General features: G+C 44.7%; 1 protein-coding gene and 1 pseudogene across 1 annotated transcript in view; both read right to left on the bottom strand.

Moving 5' to 3' along the window:
- The window catches only part of LOC118374151 (toll-like receptor 13), a 62,820-nt pseudogene that overhangs the window by 10,784 nt on the left and 34,151 nt on the right, over positions 1-17,885 (bottom strand).
- Positions 1-17,885, bottom strand: part of LOC127927141 (cell migration-inducing and hyaluronan-binding protein-like) — a 157,403-nt gene that overhangs the window by 115,549 nt on the left and 23,969 nt on the right.

Below are 17,885 nucleotides of genomic sequence, written 5' to 3'. Positions count from 1 at the left end.
TTGAGTTGAGTGGATGCATGTGTTTGAGTGATGTGTTTGATGCATGCATGTTTGAGTGGATGCATGTGTTTGAGTGGATGCATGCGTTTGAGTGGATGCATGTGTTTGAGTGGATGCATGCGTTTGAGTGGATGCATGCGTTTGAGTGGATGCATGCGTTTGAGTGGATGCATGTTTGAGTGGTTTGATGCATGTGTTTGAGTGGATGCATGTGTTTGAGTGGATGCATGCGTTTGAGTGGATGCATGCGTTTGAGTGGATGCATGTGTTTGAGTGGATGCATGCGTTTGAGTGGATGCATGTGTTTGAGTGGATGCATGTGTTTGAGTGTTGTGAGTGGATGCATGTGTTTGAGTGATGCATGTGTTTGATGGATGCATGCGTTTGAGTGGATGCATGTGTTTGAGTGGATGCATGTGTTTGAGTGATGCATGTGTTTGAGTGGATGCATGCGTTTGATGCATGGTTTGAGTGGATGCATGCGTTTGAGTGGATGCATGCGTTTGAGTGGATGCATGGTTGAGTGGATGCATGCATTTGGAGTGGATGCATGTGTTGTGTTTGAGTGATGCATGTGGATGCATGCGTTTGAGTGGATGCATGCGTTTGTTTGAGTGGATGCATGGATGCATTTGAGTGGATGCATGGATGCATGTTTTGAGTGGATGCATGTGTTTGAGGATGGATGCATGTGTTTGAGTGCAGATGCATGCATTTGAGTGGATGCATGTTTGAGTGGATGCATGTGTTTGAGTGGATGCATGCGTTTGAGTGGATGCATGTGTTTGAGTGGATGCATGTGTTTGAGTGGATGCATGTGTTTGAGTGGATGCATGTGTTTGAGTGGATGCATGCATTTGAGTGGATGCATGTGTTTGAGTGGATGCATGTGTTTGAGTGGATGCATGTGTTTGAGTGGATGCATGTGTTTGAGTGGATGCATGTGTTTGAGTGGATGCATGCATTTGAGTGGATGCATGTGTTTGAGTGGATGCATGCGTTTGAGTGGATGCATGCGTTTGAGTGGATGCATGCGTTTGAGTGGATGCATGCGTTTGAGTGGATGCATGTGTTTGAGTGGATGCATGTGTTTGAGTGGATGCGTGTGTTTGAGTGGATGCATGTGTTTGAGTGGATGCGTGTGTTTGAGTGGATGCATGTGTTTGAGTGGATGCATGCGTGTGTGGAAATACTGCGATGACGAGCCAATGTTTTGGAGCGTATCGTTTCTGACAGGAAAGGCTTCAGACGTTTAAAACAGCGCTGTTGAAGAGAAGCCAATGTTCCTTTCATTTCTGTGAAAACCAGAACATAGGCCAGGAGCAATAGGAGAGAGAGACAGACAGGGGGAGAAATGGACAGAGCTGAGCAGACTACACCACTTCTTCTAAGCTCAACAGGACTTTCTGGGGTAAATTCTGTATTTAAAAAAACAGGTAAATAGCAGCACTGTCAAATGAAGCTCAGCCTAGATTAGGCGTGTATTACATCATGGCTGAAGCACACAGCAGGGTGGAAGACAAAGGTAATCAGAGGGCTGTGGGAGGAATAGGCACTTGAATAGACAGAGAGAAAGAAAAGGATGAGAGGGAGAGAGAGAAAGGTTCATGATATATGAAAATAACTGGACGTTACAGGGCCTTCCTTTTGAAATGAAGCTAGCTTTCTGCCATTAGAGGATAGGACAGAGAAGGACAGTGGTATAGACCATAACAAGTGAAGAAAACAGAAGAAAAAGAAAGAGAGCAGAAAGACAGAGGAAGAGAGAGCAGAAAGACTGAGGAAGAGAGAGCAGAAAGACAGAGGAAGAGAGAGCAGAAAGACAGAGGAAGAGAGCAGAAAGAGAGGAAGAGAGAGCAGAAAGACAGAGGAAAAGAGAGCAGAAAGAGAGGAAGAGAGAGCAGAAAGACAGAGGAAGAGAGAGCTAGAGTGAGAGAGAAAAGACATACAGAGAGAAAGAGAGAGACACAGAGAAACCGACAGACAGAAAGAGATAATTTACAGCTATGATCATCAGAATTCCTATAGCATGAGATCAGTCTTCCACTGACAAGTAATGACACAATATGAAACCTACGTACACTGAGTGAACAAAACATTAAGAACACCTTCCTAATATTGAGTTGCTCCCTTTTTGCCCTCAGAACAGCCTCAATCGTCAAAAGCGTTCCACAGGGATGCTGTCCCATGTTGGCTCAAATGCTTCCCATGGTTGTGTCAAGTTGGCTAGATGTCCTTTGGGTGGTGGACCATTCAAGATACACACGGAAACGGTTGAGCATGGAAAACCCGGCAGCATTGCCGTTCTTGACACACTCAAACTGGTGCGCCTGGCACCTACTATCATACCCCATTCAAAGGCACTTAAATATTTTGTCTTACCCATTCACCCTCTGAATGGCACACATACACAATCCATCTCTCAATTGTCTCAAGGCTTAAAAATCCTCCTTCATCAACACTGATTGAAGTGGATTTAACAAGTGACATCAATAAGGGGTCATATCTTTCACCTGGATTAAACCTGGTGTATGTGTGTGTAACAGTTCCTTCCAAAATATATGCCTATATAAAGAATATTGTCATTCCTGACCATTGTACATCTGTTTGTGTCCCAAATGCCCCCCTATTCCCTATATAGTGCAAAACGTATGGCAAAAACCCTATGGGCCCTGGTCAAAAGTAGTGCACTATATAGGGGATAGGTGACATTTGAGACTAAACCTTTGTGTTGTACAGGTAATTTCTTATGCTGTTTCCTGACATAGTTGGATTCTGTTGAAAGCTGCACCACATCTAGGTCAAGGACATTTTTTATACACACACAAAAACACACACACAGCAGTAGTTTGTCACACACGCACACACACACAGACAACACACACACACACACACACACACACAGGTGGTCAGACTTTGTGCTGGACAGGATTAAACACACACACACACACATTACACACACAAAACACACACACACACAGGAGCTACATAGCAGCACACACACACAGACACAGACACACAGACACACACAGCACACACACACACACACACACACACACACACACACACACACACACACACCTGGTGGTCTGCTTTGTGCTGGACAGGATTAAAGGCAGCTTGGGGTTCAATTAGACTTCCAAAAACAACCACGGTGTAGGAGGAGCTTTACTGCTGTGTTTGTGTCTCAGTAGCTTTAGTGTTCCTGTAGCAGGTTATCACAGACTAACAGCAGCTTTACTGTTTCCTGTGTATGTTATCACAGACTAACAGCAGCTTACTGGTGTGGTGTGGTGTGGTGACTGCAGTTTACTGTGGTGTGGTGTGGTGACTGCAGCTTTACTGTTTCCTGTAGTGGTTATGACTAACAGGTTTACTGTTTCCTGTGTGTGTGGTTATGTGTATATGTATGTGTATGTGTCCTGTATGGTTATGGTAACAGGTGTGGTGTGTCAGAGGGAGGGAAAGAGAGTGCGAGAGAGAGGAGAGGGAGCATAGCAGCAGCTTTACTGTTTCCTGTAGCAGGTTATCACAGACTAACAGCAGCTTTAGTGTTTCCTGTAGCAGGTTATCACAGACTAACAGCAGCTTTAGTGTTTCCTGTAGCAGGTTATCACAGACTAACAGCAGCTTTAGTGTTTCCTGTAGCAGGTTATCACAGACTAACAGCAGCTTTAGTGTCTCCTGTAGCAGGTTATCACAGACTAACAGCAGCTTTAGTGTTTCCTGTAGCAGGTTATCACAGACTAACAGCAGCTTTAGTGTCTCCTGTAGCAGGTTATCACAGACTAACAGCAGCTTTAGTGTTTCCTGTAGCAGGTTATCACAGACTAACAGCAGCTTTACTGTTTCCTGTAGCAGGTTATCACAGACTAACAGCAGCTTTAGTGTTTCCTGTAGCAGGTTATCACAGACTAACAGCAGCTTTAGTGTTTCCTGTAGCAGGTTATCACAGACTAACAGCAGCTTTAGTGTTTCCTGTAGCAGGTTATCACAGACTAACAGCAGCTTTACTGTTTCCTGTAGCAGGTTATCACAGACTAACAGCAGCTTTACTGTTTCCTGTAGCAGGTCATCACAGACTAACAGCAGCTTTACTGTTTCCTGTAGCAGGTTATCACAGACTAACAGCAGCTTTAGTGTTTCCTGTAGCAGGTTATCACAGACTAACAGCAGCTTTACTGTTTCCTGTAGCAGGTTATCACAGACTAGCAGCAACTTTACTGTTTCCTGTAGCAGGTTATCACAGACTAACAGCAGCTTGTGTGTGTATGAGTGTTTATGTGTGCGTACTTGGTGCATATGCACCAGCACATGAGATTGTGTGTGTCTGAGTCTGTGTGTGTGCGCTCGCGCAAAATGTGTACAAGTGTGTGTGTGTGTGTTTATACGGTCCTCCCACATTAGCTAATCTCATCCTAAATTAGCCTGATTTTCCCCCTCTACTCCCAGATAATATTGACTGCCTGACTACGTCCCAAATGGCAACCAATTCAGCCCTATGGCCCTGGTCCAAAGTAGTGCACTATATAGGGAACAGAGTGCCATTTGGGATGCAGACCCATGACTTCTATTAATGCCAATCAAACTCATTAGACATGTGAATTGATCAGGGACTTTTCAGTGCTGACATTTACATTTGAAACAGGTTCTCTCACACCTTTTCTTCATCTTCTCCGTTTTCCCACTTTTAATGTGTTCCTCTTCAAAGACTTGCTGGTCTTGCCTTGGAGCATTCATCAGAGCGGTCCTGAAACCCTACTCTTCCACCCTTCCTTGTCATTTCCTCCCCCACCCAGGGTAGTGCCACCCAGCCCCAACGGAGAACTGAGAGGTGCCCATCTTACAAGGGCCACCACACCCCCTGACCTGTCATAAAGAGCGGAGACTGACAGAAGTATGTGAGTATCTCTCACTCTTACACACAATGGCCATAGCAGTGTAGTCTGGAGGCCTGTACCCATTAACTGAACATGCCCATGCCAACTGCATGTGAGCACACACATGCACACACACACAGAATAGTAGATACACACAGACCTAACAATAGTGGGAAAGGCCTGGGAATCCTCAATACACCAGAATACTGCTTTTGAACCATAGTCCATTTCATGCATAAATACCGAAGAATAAAGCCTGAGAATTAAAGGTTTAATTTCTAAACATGACATATAATCTTGAACCGTAGTTCAGAAACCTCAACATGAGTTGTGTTTATGAACAGTAGTTCACACCACACACACACACACACACACACACACACACAAATATGGAGGTATTCAATCTTTCCTAGTGAACGTTAAGGTTTGCATAACGTGTCAAAGGCACTTCACTACGGTTTAAGCTACACATCGCTCTCGTGTGTGTGGAAGCTTTGTGGAGAGAGAGAGAGAGAGAGAGAGAGAGAGAGAGAGAGAGAGAGAGAGAGAGAGAGAGAGAAAGAGAGAGAGGAAAGAAAGAAAGAAAGCCCAGTCCTATTCATTAGCCTGGTACACACACCCGTACACACACCCGTAGACTACTCATCACACAGAGGACAGAGTGATGGGGAGATCAGCCAATAAAAAATATATAGAGAGAGAAATCAGATCAGACCAAGAGACAGATCAGAAAGACAGAGTGGTGACAACAAATCTAATCCTCTAGGGGTGAGGTGAGGTTCCACCAATCAAGGCCTTTCCATCCAATCAACATGCAGAGCTTAGATCCAGATACTCCCCCAACAAAGGAGCACAATATGGAACTAAATCCATCATGTTCCATTCAATCCAGCAGGAAATGGATTCCTATAAACAAGGTGACTGCTTACGTTACGTCAAACAGGAATGTATCATTTTGTAATACAGATTTGCTTGAACTTGGGTTCACCGCGAATAACGCTAGATGGAATTATAGATACTTGGGAGGAGGAGGAGGAGGAGGAGAGCAGAGGAGGATAAAGACATGACAGGAGACATGTGTTTGTGTAACCGACACCTTGGCTCTGGTTGAGAATGTCATTCTCCAGACAGATTGGACTTAAATAACAGACATGAAAATGCTCTGTACAGTAGGATCAGCTGTGTTTGTGTGTGTGTGTGTGTGTGTGTGTGTGTGTGTGTGTGTGTGTGTGTGTGTGTGTGTGTGTGTGTGTGTGTGTGTGTGTGTGTGTGTGTGTGTGTGTGTGTTCTAGATAGATTTAACTGATAGTAACACAAACATAAAGCCACACAGACAATGTACTGTAGGATCAGGAGCTGTGTGTATGTGTGTGTGTGTGTGTGTGTGTGTGTGTGTGTGTGTGTGTGTGTGTGTGTGTGTGTGTGTGTGTGTGTGTGTGTGTGTGTGTGTGTGTGTGTGTGTGTGTGTGTGTGTGTGTGTGTGTGTGTGTGTGTGTGTGTGTGTGTGTGTGTGTGTGTGTGTGTGTTCTAGATAGATTTAACTGATAGGAACACAAACATAAAGCCACAAAGACAACGTACTGTAGGATCAGGTTGGTGATATTGTTAACAATACACAACTATGTCACCGTGTCTCTCTCCTGGGTGACTAGTGGAAAACAGGGCTGTTTAGAAACAACACTGTCATGTTGAAATGATGCCGGGCAGCATCGAGGCAGACAGAACCTTTGACCCGAACCTGATGTGACTGACTTTCAACCTGAGTTGTCTGCATGACTCCAGAACAAATTATACCTCTGAGCTAAATCTCATTGCTAACATCAATCTTCTGGGCCCGTGTTCTCAAACCCAGTTGAAGTGCTGATCTAGGGTCAGTTTACTGTAAATCATAATGATTAAGAAGGGGTATCTGATTCTGATTCAGCATTCCTACTCAGATACTTTGTGAATATGCACTCAGGGGCCGTATGCGTCAAGCGTCTCTGAGTGGGAGTGCTGACTTAGGATCAGTTTGGCCTTTTAGATCACTATTTTTAAGAATACATGGATGAAAACATACTCTGAGATGCTTTGTGAATACAGGCCCTGGTCTGAGGGATTGTCATTGCGTAAGCTTTAGTTCAGTGAACCACCTCTGCTACAGTGACTCAGACACAAAGAAGAAAATAGGAGAGTCCCCAAAACACACTGACCCCCATTTACTCTCTAGTAAAAACTCATGCCATTAAACTCAAACCCAAATATTACCATGCTCCACAAAGAGAGTTTTTGGCTGAGAGTGCAGGGCGAATAGTTAAGAGGGAGAAACGATACACACGATACTCAGGGTGAATATTTAGAGGGAGAAACGACACGCGCGATACTCAGGGTGAATAGTTAGAGGGAGAAACGACACACACGATACTCAGGGTGAATATTTAGAGAGAGAAACGTTACACACGATACTCAGGGTGAATATTTAGAGAGAGAAACGATACACACGATACTCAGGGTGAATATTTAGAGAGAGAAACGATACACACGATACTCAGGGTGAATATTTAGAGAGAGAAACGATACACACGATACTCAGGGTGAATATTTAGAGAGAGAAACGATACACACATACTCAGGGTGAATATTTAGAGAGAAAACGACACACACGATACTCAGGGTGAATATTTAGAGAGAGAAACGACACACACGATACTCAGGGTGAATATTTAGAGAGAGAAACACACACACGATACTCAGGGTGAATATTTAGAGAGAGAAACGACACACACGATAATCAGGGTGAATATTTAGAGGGAGAAACGACACACACGATAATCAGGGTGAATATTTAGAGAGAGAAACGACACACGATACTCAGGGTGAATATTTAGAGAGAGAAACGACACACACGATACTCAGGGTGAATATTTAGAGGGAGAAACGACACACACGATACTCAGGGTGAATATTTAGAGAGAGAAACGACACACGATACTCAGGGTGAATATTTAGAGAGAGAAACGACACACGATACTCAGGGTGAATATTTAGAGAGAGAAACGATACACACGATACTCAGGGTGAATATTTAGAGAGAGAAACGACACACGATACTCAGGGTGAATATTTAGAGAGAGAAACGACACACACGATACTCAGGGTGAATATTTAGAGAGAGAAACGATACACACGATACTCAGGGTGAATATTTAGAGAGAGAAACGACACACGATACTCAGGGTGAATATTTAGAGAGAGAAACGACACACGATACTCAGGGTGAATATTTAGAGAGAGAAACGATACACACGATACTCAGGGTGAATATTTAGAGAGAGAAACGATACACACGATACTCAGGGTGAATATTTAGAGGGAGATGTCATATTGGGCAGTACAAAATGTGATATAGTACCGTTCCTAAGCAGTCATTGAAAATAAGAATTTGTTCGTGCCTGACTTGCCGAGTTAAATAAAGGTAAAAAGTGTTTTAAAATATCCAAGGTTGACACAAACTGGATCCAGAGATGGAGAAGAGAAAGACTGGTCACTCTCTCAACACCAAGCCAACAGAAAAGTGACTGGAAAGCATCTCTCATCTTTGTTCCATCTTTTAACCATGTGGACATGCTCACTCTGTTGCACTCTCTACCCTGCTGAACACACACACACACACACACACACACACACACACACACACACACACACACACACACACACACACACTAAGAAGTACATACTACAGTAGTGCACTGGACCATATTCCACCTGGGAAGCTCCCCAAAACCAACACATTCACCACTAACTGACTGTGTGTGTGTGTGTGTGTGTGTGTGTGTGTGTGTGTGTGTGTGTGTGTGTGTGTGTGTGTGTGTGTGTGTGTGTGTGTGTGTGTGTGTGTGTGTGTGTGTGTGTGTGTGTGTGTGTGTGTGTGTGTGTGTGTGTGTGTGTGTGCCTGCGAGCTTGTGTGCATACACGTGTCTGTGTGTATGTGTGTGCATGTGTGTTTGTGCCTGCGAGATTGTGTGTCTGTGTGTGTGTCTGTGTGTGTGTGTGTGAATGCATCCATTCACTCCTCTCATCCCCTCTCCAGATGAGTCCAGACTCTAGCCAGCCTTTCCTATTTCACCTGGCTCTCTACCATGGAATCTACAGCCCTAATGTACCTCAACAGGAAAAAACACATGAACCATTATGCAACATAAACATTCATTAATATGACAAAATAGCATGTTTCATAACAGCTGTCAGCCATCACAGCATTATTTATGTTTAAAGATATGTCAATGTACATAGAAACATAGTCCATCTAGCCTGTTGGTGGATCAGTGTGCTCCTACACATACTATTCTACTCTGTCTGTCACACACAACAATATCTGTGTATGTCAGAGGAAACGTTGACTTGACCTAGGGGTCAACGGTAGTACTGCTACCCTCAGCACACACTGAGCACACACACACACACACACACACACACACACACACACACACACACACACACACACACACACACACACACACACACACACACACACACACACACACACACACACACACACACACACACACACACACACACACACACACACACACACACACACACACACACACACACACGAGCTGATTTCAAGAGGATAGCATGCACACACACGGTAGAGCTGATTTAAAGAGGATAGCATGCACACACATGGTAGAGCTGATTTAAAGAGGATAGCATGCACACACACGGTAGAGCTGATTTAAAGAGGATAGCATGCACACACACACACGGTAGAGCTGATTTAAAGAGGATAGCATGCACACACATGGTAGAGCTGATTTAAAGAGGATAGCATGCACACACACACACGGTAGAGCTGATTTAAAGAGGATAGCATGCACACACACACACGGTAGAGCTGTGGGTTGTAGAAGCCTCATGGTAACAGCACAGCATCAGGACCCCTGTGGGTTGTAGAAGCCTCATGGTAACAGCACAGCATCAGGACCCCTGTGGGTTGTAGAAGCCTCATGGTAACAGTACAGCATCAGGACCCCTGTGGGTTGTAGAAGCCTCATGGTAACAGCACAGCATCAGGACCCCTGTGGGTTGTAGAAGCCTCATGGTAACAGTACAGCATCAGGACTACTGTGGGTTGTAGAATCCCCATGGTAACAGCACAGCATCAGGACTACTGTGTAACTCACCAGCATAACAACCACCGCTACCAGGCATAAAAAGCCTGGACACACAAACACAATAAACTGCCTGCACCTAGCCAAGGGTAGAACACACACACACACCAAGGACACCTTGTAAGCTGCTCTCTCCCTGGCTCTGATTTGAATGAAAGGTAAATGTGACTCAACATTAAGTTCAGGTGGCAGAAGTCTGTTCTTACTGCTAACCTTCCAGCCTGGTAGCCTTTTCATCCCCATAGCTGCTTTAGTCACTAAAGAAACCCCTGCTTTGCCTAATTCATGTCACCTATTCTGGGTCTGCAGCCCAACTGGCACCCTATTCCCTATATAGTGCACTACTTTTGACCAGGACCCATAGGGTGCCATTTGGGACGCAATCCATGTCTGCGTATCCCATCGGAACACACAGATGGTATTACATATTCTCACCCCCAAAAATATAAAGGAAGAAATGAATCTGAAATGCCAAGCTGTGTATAATAGGTTACTCTCCCCTCAGCTGTAGCTTCTCATCTTAACCATGAGACAAGGGCTGCGGCTTGAATGGCACCCTATTCCCTACACTGTATAGTCCACTACATTTCTGGAGCCCTATGAGCCCTTGTCAAAAGTAGTGCACATTGTAAGGACTAGGGTGGCATTTGGGATGCAGACAAGGTGACAGTAAAAATAGTGTAAATCCCCAAATCAAAAGAAAAGCAGCTTTAATGAGAGAGGGGAGAAGGAGTGAGGAGAGGGAGAGATGGAATGAGAGAGCGAGAGAGAGGGGAAGAGAGAGAGGGGAGAGATGGAGTGAGGAGAGAGAGAGAGAGAGAGAGAGAGAGAGAGGAGTGAGAAAGAGAGCAGGGAGAGATGGAGAGAGGGTGGGAGATAGGTGAGAGAGATAGGGGGTAGCACAGATATAGAGGGGGATGAGAGAGAAAGGGGGTTGAATCAGTGTGTGTAGGCGTGTGTGTATGTGTGTGTGTGCGTGTGTGTCCATTTGTCTCTCTGTAAATAGGCTCAGGCTGTCATACTTGAGTAAAAGTAAAGATACCTTAACAGAAAATGACTCAAGTGAAAGTGAAAGTCATCCAGTAAAATACTACTTTAGTAAAAGTCTGAAAGTATTTGGTTGCAAATATACTTGGGTATATAAATTAAATAGAATTACTACAATAAAGTAAAAGTATGAATAATTTCAAATTCTTTACATAAAGTAAATCAGATGGTACCATTTTCTTGTTTTTTTTTGCCAGGGGAACACTCTAACACTCAGACATCATTTACAGATAGCCAGGGGAACACTCCAACACTCAGACATCATTTACAGATAGCCAGGGGAACACTCCAACACTCAGACATCATTTACAGATAGCCAGGGGAACACTCCAACACTCAGACATCATTTACAGATAGCCAGGGGAACACTCCAACACTCAGACATCATTTACAGATAGCCAGGGGAACACTCCAACACTCAGACATCATTTACAGATAGCCAGGGGAACACTCCAACACTCAGACATCATTTACAGATAGCCAGGGGAACACTTCAACACTCAGACATCATTTACAGATAGCCAGGGAACACTCCAACACTCAAAAATCATTTACAGATAGCCAGGGGAACACTAACACTCAGACATCATTTACAGATAGCCAGGGGAACACTCCACCACTCAGACATCATTTACAGATAGCCAGGGAACACTCCAACACTCAGACATCATTTACAGATAGCCAGGGAACTCTCCAACACTCAGACATCATTTACAGATAGCCAGGGGAACACTAACACTCAGACATCATTTACAGATAGCCAGGGGAACACTCCAACACTCAGACATCATTTACAGATAGCCAGGGGAACACTCCAACACTCAGACATCATTTACAGATAGCCAGGGGCACACTCCAACACTCAGACATCATTTACAGATAGCCAGGGGAACACTCCAACACTCAGACAGCATTTACAGATAGCCAGGGGAACACTCCAACACTCAGACATCATTTACAGATAGCCAGGGGAACACTCCAACACTCAGACATCATTTACAGATAGCCAGGGGAACACTCCACCACTCAGACATCATTTACAGATAGCCAGGGGAACACTCCAACACTCAGACATCATTTACAGATAGCCAGGGGAACACTCCAACACTCAGACATCATTTACAGATAGCCAGGGGAACACTCCAACACTCAGACATCATTTACAGATAGCCAGGGGAACACTCCAACACTCAGAAATCATTTACAGATAGCCAGGGGAACACTCCAACACTCAGACATCATTTACAGATAGCCAGGAGAACACTCCAACACTCAGACATCATTTACAGATAGCCAGGGGAACACTCCAACACTCAGACATCATTTACAGATAGCCAGGGGAACACTCCAACACTCAGACATAATTTACAGATAGCCAGGGGAACACTCCAACACTCAGACATCATTTACAGATAGCCAGGGGAACACTCCAACACTCAGACATCATTTACAGATAGCCAGGGGAACACTCCAACACTCAGACATCATTTACAGATAGCCAGGGGAACACTCCAACACTCAGACATAATTTACAGATAGCCAGGGGAACACTCCAACACTCAGACATCATTTACAGATAGCCAGGGGAACACTCCAACACTCAGACATAATTTACAGATAGCCAGGGGAACAGATCAGAGGCAGTAGGGATGATAAGGGATGAGCTTTTGATAAGTCTGTGAATTGGACCATTTTCCTGTTCTGCTAAAGAATTTCAAATGTACTTTGGTTGTCAGGTGTAAAAAGTACATGTATGGAGTAAAAAAGTACATTATTTTCTTTAGGAATGTAGTGAAGTAAAAGTTGTCAAAAATAGAAATAGTAATGTACAGATACCCCAAAAACTACTTAAGTAGTACTTTAAAGTATTTTTACTTATGTTGGTGAGGCTCTCTGATACCCTGCTGCCCTCTGACACCCTGCTGCCCTCTGACACCCTGCTGCCCTCTGACACCCTGCTGCCCTCTGACACCCTGCTGCCCTCTGACACCCTGCTGCCCTCTGACACCCTGCTGCCCTCTGACACCCTGCTGCCCTCTGACACGCTGCCCTCTGACACGCTGCCCTCTGACAAGCCCTATAGGCTCTGGTCAAAAGACGTGCACTAGCCTATAGAGGGAATAAGGTGCCTTCGTGACAGCCCAGAATACGTTATGATACTCACAACAACAAAACAGACTACAAAGTCCCTCTCATACAGCTGTGGGCTGGAGGGTTTAACTGTTTCCAGAAATCAACTGACGGGTTGATTGATAGTTTCACTGAAGGTTTGTCTGTTTCTCATTCTACACAGAAGCCCATGAAGTAAGACACTGATGAGTTACACACCATCAACTGAACAACTGCTTACTCTCTCTCACACACACACACACACACACACACACACACACACACACACACACACACACACACACACACACACACACACACACACACACACACACACACACACACACACACACACACACAGTCTTGATCAACCTGCCAGTGTTCTACAGTGTTCTCTACCCAGCCTCCACATGGTTGGCATCAGCCAGTCCTCTCTACCCAGCCTCCACATGGTTGGCATCAGCCAGTCCTCTCTACCCAGCCTCCACATGGTTGACATCAGCCAGTCCTCTCTACCCAGCCTCCACATGGTTGGCATCAGCCAGTCCTCTCTACCCAGCCTCCACATGGTTGGCATCAGCCAGTCCTCTCTACCCAGCCTCCACATGGTTGACATCAGCCAGTCCTCTCTACCCAGCCTCTACATGGTTGGCATCAGCCAGTCCTCTCTACCCAGCCTCCACATGGTTGGCATCAGCCAGTCCTCTCTACCCAGCCTCCACATGGTTGGCATCAGCCAGTCCTCTCTACCCAGCCTCCACATGGTTGGCATCAGCCAGTCCTCTCTACCCAGCCTCCACATGGTTGGCATCAGCCAGTCCTCTCTACCCAGCCTCCACATGGTTGGCATCAGCCAGTCCTCTCTACCCAGCCTCCACATGGTTGGCATCAGCCAGTCCTCTCTACCCAGCCTCCACATGGTTGGCATCAGCCAGTCCTCTCTACCCAGCCTCCACATGGTTGACCAGCCTCCACATGGTTGGCATCAGCCAGTCCTCTCTACCCAGCCTCTACATGGTTGGCATCAGCCAGTCAGTTTTAATACCAGAAACATATGGACTCCATTATTGTGATGTATCAGATCTTATTGTTCCACTGCATCACCAGATTTTCCCTTTCCCCTCTCTTTGGAATATGGCTCCAGTGTGTGTCAGTGTGTGTCCTTTTAAATAGCCTCTGCAGGCCAGACCTCTAGAGTCACATGGTCTGAGATGACTGAAGACTTAGAGTTTTTATTCAGTTCTATAATTATATAGCATGTGAGTTTAAGCATGCCCTTTGTAGCTGGCACATTAAAACACCGTCTTTGAGGACAGTTTGTGTGTGCGTGCATATCAGTGTGTGTGTGTCTGTGTGTGTCCGTGTATGTATGTCTGTGTGTCAGTGTGTGTGTGTGTGTGTGTGTCCCAGGGCCACCAGATGAGAAAGACAAAACAGGACTTACCCACCTCAATTTCTCAGGATGACATCACTCCTACCCAAAACGCAGGGTGATTGGTCAGAGATTGGCCTATCAGTGTAACGGACATCAGCGGGGACAATGATGGGAGCAGGGTAACATTGCCCCTAGATGCTGATCTTGTGTCAGTTCGGCATTTTCCCCACTAATGGTTAAGGTTAGGATTGGGGGAGGGGAAGCTGATCCTGGATCTGGGCTTTCACTTTCTGCAATAGCATCCAGAAGGAAGAGTGTATCTCTGTGGTGCTGATTATGGTTAGCATATACATATAACACAACACCCACACGTACTGTACATCTGAGAGCACAGAGGCACACCCCCTCTCTCACACACATGGAGCTGGTTTTATATTCGTTTTGACACTGCATGCTTTTATTGCTCACTGAGGGGTACTCAGCCTGCCTGAGAATGTGACAGCAGATGAAGACTAGGCAGAGTGCTAAACAGCAGTCAATGTGTGTGTGTGTGTGTGTGTGTGTGTGTGTGTGTGTGTGTGTGTGTGTGTGTGTGTGTGTGTGTGTGTGTGTGTGTGTGTGTGTGTGTGTGTGTGTGTGTGTGTGTGTGTGTGTGTGTGTGTGTGTGTGTGTGTGTGTGTGTGTGTGTGTGAACTGTGTTTTCATTTACAACTCATTACAACCATTGGAATCCATAGAGAGGTAAAATACACACACACAGACACTGTACATCAACACACCGTAAAGTACACACACACACACACAACCTGGAGTGACAAAGCAACCATCAACAGGAGGTTGCTCAGGTGCAGAAAGAGTCCTGATCAATTAACTAATCAATTATTGTCTAAATAAATGGATGGATGGATCGATAAATGAATTACTAAATGAACGAACAAATTAAACAAATTAAGAAACTAATGATGGAACAATAGTATCATCTTGGGATTTGTCCCTAGTTGGGATGATCTATAATTAAGATGGGTAGCCCAACACAGACTGGATTTGTCCCTAGTTGGGATGATCTATAATTAAGATGGGTAGCCCAACACAGACTGGATTTGTCCCTAGTTGGGATGATCTATAATTAAGATGGGTAGCCCAACACAGACTGGATTTTGTCCCTAGTTGGGATGATCTATAATTAAGATGGGTAGCCCAACACAGACTGGTTTGTCCCTAGTTGGGATGATCTATAATTAAGATGGGTAGCCCAACAGACTGGATTTGTCCCTAGTTGGGATGATCTATAATTAAGATGGGTAGCCCAACACAGACTGGATTTGTCCCTAGTTGGGATGATCTATAATTAAGATGGGTAGCCCAACACAGACTGGATTTGTCCCTAGTTGGGATGATCTATAATTAAGATGGGTAGCCCAACACAGACTGGATTTTGTCCCTAGTTGGGATGATCTATAATTAAGATGGGTAGCCCAACACAGACTGGATTTTGTCCCTAGTTGGGATGATCTATAATTAAGATGGGTAGCCCAACACAGACTGGATTTGTCCCTAGTTGGGATGATCTATAATTAAGATGGGTAGCCCAACACAGACTGGATTTGTCCCTAGTTGGGATGATCTATAATTAAGATGGGTAGCCCAACACAGACTGGATTTTGTCCTAGTTGGGATGATCTATAATTAAGATGGGTAGCCCAACACAGACTGGATTTGTCCCTAGTTGGGATGATCTATAATTAAGATGGGTAGCCCAACACAGACTGGATTTGTCCCTAGTTGGGATGATCTATAATTAAGATGGGTAGCCCAACACAGACTGGATTTGTCCCTAGTTGGGATGATCTATAATTAAGATGGGTAGCCCAACACAGACTGGATTTGTCCCTAGTTGGGATGATCTATAATTAAGATGGGTAGCCCAACAGACTGGATTTGTCCCTAGTTGGGATGATCTATAATTAAGATGGGTAGCCCAACACAGACTGGATTTTGTCCCTAGTTGGGATGATCTATAATTAAGATGGGTAGCCCAACAGACTGGATTTGTCCCTCGTTGGGATGATCTATAATTAAGATGGGTAGCCCAACAGACTGGATTTGTCCCTCGTTGGGATGATCTATAATTAAGATGGGTAGCCCAACACAGACTGGATTTTGTCCCTAGTTGGGATGATCTATAATTAAGATGGGTAGCCCAACACAGACTGGATTTTGTCCCTAGTTGGGATGATCTATAATTAAGATGGGTAGCCCAACACAGACTGGATTTGTCCCTAGTTGGGATGATCTATAATTAAGATGGGTAGCCCAACACAGACTGGATTTGTCCCTAGTTGGGATGATCTATAATTAAGATGGGTAGCCCAACACAGACTGGATTTTGTCCCTAGTTGGGATGATCTATAATTAAGATGGGTAGCCCAACAGACTGGATTTTGTCCCTAGTTGGGATGATCTATAATTAAGATGGGTAGCCCAACACAGACTGGATTTTGTTCCTAGTTGGGATGATCTATAATTAAGATGGGTAGCCCAACAGACTGGATTTTGTCCCTAGTTGGGATGATCTATAATTAAGATGGGTAGCCCAACAGACTGGATTTGTTCCTAGTTGGGATGATCTATAATTAAGATGGGTAGCCCAACACAGACTGGATTTGTCCCTAGTTGGGATGATCTATAATTAAGATGGGTAGCCCAACACAGACTGGATTTGTCCCTAGTTGGGATGATCTATAATTAAGATGGGTAGCCCAACAGACTGGATTTGTCCCTAGTTGGGATGATCTATAATTAAGATGGGTAGCCCAACACAGACTGGATTTTGTCCCTAGTTGGGATGATCTATAATTAAGATGGGTAGCCCAACAGACTGGATTTGTCCCTAGTTGGGATGATCTATAATTAAGATGGGTAGCCCAACAGACTGGATTTGTCCCTAGTTGGGATGATCTATAATTAAGATGGGTAGCCCAACACAGACTGGATTTTGTCCCTAGTTGGGATGATCTATAATTAAGATGGGTAGCCCAACACAGACTGGATTTTGTCCCTAGTTGGGATGATCTATAATTAAGATGGGTAGCCCAACACAGACTGGATTTTGTCCCTAGTTGGGATGATCTATAATTAAGATGGGTAGCCCAACACAGACTGGATTTTGTCCCTAGTTGGGATGATCTATAATTAAGATGGGTAGCCCAACACAGACTGGATTTGTCCCTAGTTGGGATGATCTATAATTAAGATGGGTAGCCCAACAGACTGGATTTTGTCCCTAGTTGGGATGATCTATAATTAAGATGGGTAGCCCAA

Source organism: Oncorhynchus keta, unplaced genomic scaffold (assembly GCF_023373465.1).
Source record: "Oncorhynchus keta strain PuntledgeMale-10-30-2019 unplaced genomic scaffold, Oket_V2 Un_contig_9580_pilon_pilon, whole genome shotgun sequence".
In the NCBI taxonomy this organism is placed as follows: Eukaryota; Metazoa; Chordata; class Actinopteri; order Salmoniformes; family Salmonidae; genus Oncorhynchus; species Oncorhynchus keta.
This window is presented reverse-complemented; position numbering and strand designations above follow the sequence as displayed.